The sequence below is a fragment of the Pinus tabuliformis genome, chromosome 9 (genome assembly GCF_031772625.1).
Source record: "Pinus tabuliformis cultivar Carrire ecotype Pingquan chromosome 9, CPIR1, whole genome shotgun sequence".
NCBI classification, from domain to species: Eukaryota; Viridiplantae; Streptophyta; class Pinopsida; order Pinales; family Pinaceae; genus Pinus; species Pinus tabuliformis.
The window spans coordinates 722,798,889-722,804,832 of NC_142307.1; the positions used below are offsets into that span (position 1 = coordinate 722,798,889).

General features: G+C 39.2%; 1 pseudogene; it reads right to left on the reverse strand.

Moving 5' to 3' along the window:
* Window positions 1-1,762: 1,762 nt before the first annotated feature.
* On the reverse strand, window positions 1,763-5,661 carry LOC149150723 (homeobox-leucine zipper protein HOX19-like; annotated as a pseudogene).
* Between the last annotated feature and the right edge of the window lie 283 nt (window positions 5,662-5,944).

Here is a 5,944-nt window from a genome sequence, read left to right on the forward strand (position 1 = left end):
AATATGGAAAACATTAATTTTATTTGAAGATACGATGCATACATCAGTTATATAAACTGTCTTAAACAATTATTCAAAATCACTCATATTTTCTTGCACACCATCAGAATTCACATCTTCAGATGAGTGACTGGATGCTGACGAAGATGTTCGATATTCTTCTCTTTCATCAACTAGTGCCCCATTTGAGTCCACATGCATGCCCAACATTCCAGGTTTCAAAAGTATTCTAGATCTACGACTGGTTTCAGCAGACTCCCATGTCAACACTGTTCCTTCTGGTAACAACCTTTTCAGAATCTCTGTCGCCTTTTCAGAATCTCTGTCGTCTTGAAGCGAAGAGTTCCTCTTTGCCTATCAAATGAAAATTTGATGATATTTTCCTATTTTTCACGCCTTTCATTTTACGTTTTATGAAAATTTATGAGTGTTGACCCCTCTTTATCTCTAAACTCACTTTCAACTACCCTTGCATTTCAACTTTCATTAATCTTTCCAAAAATTATTTTATTTTAACAATTTTTAATTAAAAATTTATTTAATATACACCTGTGAATAAAAAGTACATTATTTTTTATAACTATTCATCTTTGAAGTATTAGATGAATAAAATTGGCTCACCACATGAAACTAAATATTTTTTAGTTTCCAAAACACTCCATATTTTTTTAGATTTTACAATTGAAAATTACAATTTCAAAAAATCCATACCCAATTTAAAAAAAATTGCCTGGAAAAAATGGCCCAACAAAAGGGAAAACTCTTATACTAGTGCTAAATTATATTACTAGGAAAATCATGATAAGATAAAAAATATATTTAGCCAATCACGAAAGTACTGACCACAAAGCGAGAGCATGAGAAAAAGCTTATCTCAAATTTATTTTGTTCATCCCATTTTATCAGAAGAGAGCATGAGAAAAAGCTTATCTCAAATTTATTTTGTTTGCCCCATTTTATCAGAAATGGAAAAGCATGTACACAACAAATTTTACTTAAATGATCATTTATCTAAACATTTATTCACGCAACAGTTATTCAAGTAACCATTTTTCCTGTTGATTTTCGACAGATGATTATAAAGATAAGGTTCAAATTATAAAGATAACCTTCCTGGATTCAATATCGAAGGTTACTAGAATGAACATAAATTTTGTTGTGTTTGATGTAGATATATTATCACCATCATAAAAAAAAATTACATCTTTATCTATTTTAATTCTTTATGTGTGTGTATGTGTGTGTGCATATCTCCTGTGTCCTATTTCAAGGAGGGGATCTACAAGTCCATTTCAGACACTCGAAAACGCATGTCCCCATATCCTATATCCTAGTATCAAGTTACTTCACCTAGGCCTCCCACTCCTTACTATCTCTAACAAAGATGAATCGCTTGCCCCTGCATTTCTCACCCAACAAACACTACTGAATACCATGAAATAAGTTTCCGTATGCCTTCTACCACCTCACTTTTCTAGTAAAGTAACATCCAGTATTGCTCTAGTAGAAACCCTATTCAAAACATGTGCAGCACATGCAAATGCTTCACTGCAACTCCTTTCTAGTAATGTAAACAGCAGTACCTCAAAATGGAACATTTAAACTAATCATAATCTTAACAATGCAAGTGAATCATAGTAGTTGCAAGCCTTGTTGCGTATAAGAAAACAGGATCCATACCATGACTTCAAAGTAATTATAGATAGATTGTGCATATCCAGAAAAAACAATAACAAATCATTTGAAACATGGCAGTTTCCATTTACCTATCATAAACAAATACGGCCACATCGCATGCAGCCAAGAATTCTTTATTTGCCAAAAGATTGTGCACTGCACCTTCCAGAATTTCACGCATGACTAGCATCTTCTTTGCCCCCTTCATAGGAAAAAAAATACGTTCAAATCAGGAGTCTCTTTATAAAACCATAAATATCCCAAATCAGGTTATAATTTTCCAGTAAATTTTTTATTTTCTTACAAATAAAAAGCAGATATCATATACAATACAAAAAAACAGATAAACATATAACTGGATTCTATGCATATGATAGTATTGACAGGATCACAACCCAAAAATATTACAAGGGTCAATAGTAAATACTATTGTTTTCCTCTACGCCATTCCAATAACAATAATATGCACTAAAAAGTCCCTTACTCTAGAAGAGTTTTAAAAAATGTGAAATAATCAAGTAAGAATCTTTGTGATCACAGAAGAGTGAGATGATCCTTCCAAATGCCTTGTGAAATTTACAATTTGTGTCAGCTGAACAAGAGTGAAGTGCACCAACGTCGTTGAGTGAGCATAAACTTACCTTTCTACTCTAGAGTAGGATAACAATTTAGAGCCAAGTGCACCAATGTTGAAGAGTGAGCATAAACCTACCTTTCTACTGTAGACTAAGATAACAATTGCCAGCTACTCCAAAACAAAAGAATCCAATAGAAACAGTTTTTTCCCCAATAGAACATCTTTTTCATAAATTTCTTCAGTTCTACTAGAACCATATCCCTTTTTTGTTCTTAAATTCGTTCTCTTATTTAAATTTTTACTACCTTTGCAAATTTAGTTGAAAAATGTCTCATGTTAGTAGAATTGTAATTTTTGTCCACTGCCTCCAACCAAAGTACTATTTTTTCTGCTGAGAACTTAAAGTAGCAGATGGACCTCCCTTTTCTTCCAGCCTCAGCCTACAGCTTAAACTGCTCCTTCAATGTTGTGCCCGCACTTGGATCCATCTCTTTCATGTAATTGGCTTTATCCTATTTTACACTATTTCTTAGCTTTGCAAAGTTTGCATTCTCTTTTCGATCTTTTTATCTTTACTTATAGATGTTCACTTAGATATAGTAGCTGTCGTGACATTACCACCAACATTACAACATCAAGCAACTTTTAATTCAGAGTAGAGTCTGGTTGAAATTAGTTAAATATCTTATGCTATGAATGGTACAAAGAATGCTTGAACAAAACACCATAATAAATACAGTAGAGACACTCACTGGATTTTGGACTAAGAGAATCATAAAATTATAACTGAGAAAAGTTTAATAAAGCTGATTTACCAGACAACAGAGACATTCAGTGGAATTTGGAATTAGAAAATCAAGAAATTATAACTAAGAAAGAATGAAGAAAGCACAGTTGTACCAATGACAATTGTTGTGATATTGGAAGCATCGATTCCTTGAATAACTTCTTCCTTCAACAGTGGAGGTCGATCCAAACCCACTGGAACCAAACTTTCCCGTTACAAGAGAAGTCTCACCATTGAATTAAAACCGACAGTCAACAACTACAAATCCTGGATTTGGATTAGAATAGGATTCTGTTAAGAAATTAGCGCTATAATATGATCCTTATATATATCAATTTCAAATTTGCATCAACACCCTCCCAACCAACAACACAAAAAAATGTGGGCATGAAATATGTGATTTGGTGGAGCCGAGATGAAGGATACACCGAATGAATGAATATACCTACTCGTCCGGCATGGATGGAATTCACCAACCATAATCTTTACTCTCTGAACAAATTTTCCACTTCTTCAATATTCCCAGTCTACCGTCATGGATGGTGCCTCACTCGGCCCACACTCTTTATACTTCCTCTGCAAACACTTACGAGTTCCTATATATAAAACATTCTCATTACTGCATTTCCTGTGTCCAATCATTCTTCCTTCGAAGAACTTGGATTTTATCTTTAACCAAAAATATTATATCATGTTTACAACTTGGTGCTCTTGTTTGGAAAGAGACTACCATGATGGGCATATGATTTCCCTGAGGGGAGTGAATTAGCACAACATGACATTTACTTTTGCAAGGAAAAGCTTTGCAAACCACAAGAGTTATATAGTGATATATGCAGTGTATATATATATCTGCATGTTATTTTTCTCTTTTCGAGAGAAGCCAAATCTCTCAACCTCTGACAAAAATCTAACACTGAGAAATGATATTTTACACACATAAGATTTACAGGCAAGCCTGGCCTGAGAACCCCCTCAAAATAGCAAGCTGCAGAATTCTGGGCAAATTGCAAAATCCGGGACTTAGAAAATGAAATGTTACGACTATTTTCCATGGTAGCCACCCTTTCACAGGAGAGACACATGTTAAGCGTGGTGGTAGGTAGAGGCATGTAAAAGTTATCTTGTCCTATCACACCCAAAGAAGGAAATGCCTTCAGAGAGCTAAGCTCTTGCAACTCTTTCTATAGCCTTTTGTTCTCCCAGCACCACTTCAGAACCTCGCAGTCTACCTCTGTCTACTCTAACTTTGTTATGCAAAACCACAAAACTTATGTTAATAGCCGCAAAATTACATCCAACGTACAATCTTGCTTTTTTATTTTTTCTTTTTAAACGTCCCTGAAATGAATTCTTACGATGCTCTTCAATTCTGAAACCAGGCCTCCATCTGGAGAGGTTGAAAATTCAATTCCTTGTTTAGGGCGTTCTTCAGTTTCTGCTAAAATTAAAAAACTAGATCAACGTGTAGTCTTAAATCCATGAATTGCTCAGGGTTCAAAAAGAAAGCAAACAATAAAAGATCACTGCGATTAACGACTGAAGGATGCATTACCGGATTCAGAGTGTTGTGCTCCAAGAAACTTTCGTCAAGAGTGCAGAGTTCTCCTTGGAAAGCCAAAGATTTTTCCCTGTTGAGCCTATCTTCTCCTCGTCGTTGGTCCTCAAACTCATGTCATAGGTTCGATCCCTCTCTTCCTCCAACTCAAAGGTTCTTTCTCGTTTTCGCTTCACTACCACAGAACCAGTGTCTACTATTTGCAAGGCATCGACCCGGAGAACTAACGAATACTTAGACTCATTGGTTTATAGAAGGTGATTCATGTCTATCCCTCCACTGCGCACGATCCCCCTCCGCGGCAGCGGCACCCCCTGCCCTGCCCGACCAGCGGCGGGTCGATTCCGGGAATCAACCCGCCACCGGTCGGGCGGGGTGGGGCTGCCCAGGGGTGGCGCTGCGGGCGGGCGCCACCCCCGGGCCGCCCTGCCCCGCCGCCGGTCGGGCAGGGCGGGGCGGCCCGGGGGTGCCCCTCCAACAGGGATAGAGTTGACAGTGGAGCCGAAAATGCTAAAGTTTTGCAAGAGGGGCGCTGCCTCCAACAGGGATAGAGTTGACACTGGAGCCAAAAATGCTAAAGTTTTGCAAGAGGGGCACGTAGCGCCACCCCCGGGCCGCCCCGCCTCGCCCGACCGGCGGCGGGTCGATTATGGGAATCGACTCGCCGCCGGTCGGGCGGGGCGGGGCGGCCCGGGGGTGGCGCTGCGGGCCGGTGCCACCCCCAGGCCGCCCCGCCCCGCTCGACCGGCGGCGGGTCGATTCCCGGAATCGACCCGCTGCCGGTCGGGCGGGGCGGGGCGGCCCGTGGGTGTTGCTCCAACAGGGATAGAGTTGACAGTGGAGCCGAAAATGCTAAAGTTTTGCAAGAGGGGCGAGAAGTTGAGCTTCACGCTGACCGTCAATGCCAAGCACCAGCAACTTACCCCGACGGTCAATTCTGAAACATTCTTTGCGTCGCTGGCCTGGAGCGATGGCAAGCACGTTGTCCGGAGCCCAATTGTAATAACCATACAGCAGTAGCACTTTGTAATAACCATACAGCAGTAGCACTTTGTATTTCATAACTTACGTTATGTAAGCTATCAAATAATGGTTAGTTCCTCCAGCACTTTCTATTTGATAGAATAATGGTTTTGTTGGCTTTTTTCGGTCACGGTTATGTAAGCTGAGGTGTGATGTTTCTCAAAATTATAGTTCGCAGTTAAGTGTTTCGAAAAAAATAGAATAATGGTTTTGTTGGCTTTTTTCAGTCACCGCTATGTAAGCTGAGGTGTGATGGTTTTGAAAATTATAGTTCGCAGTTACGTGTTTTCGGTTGCTTCTGGTTTTGCGTGACTATGCTCAT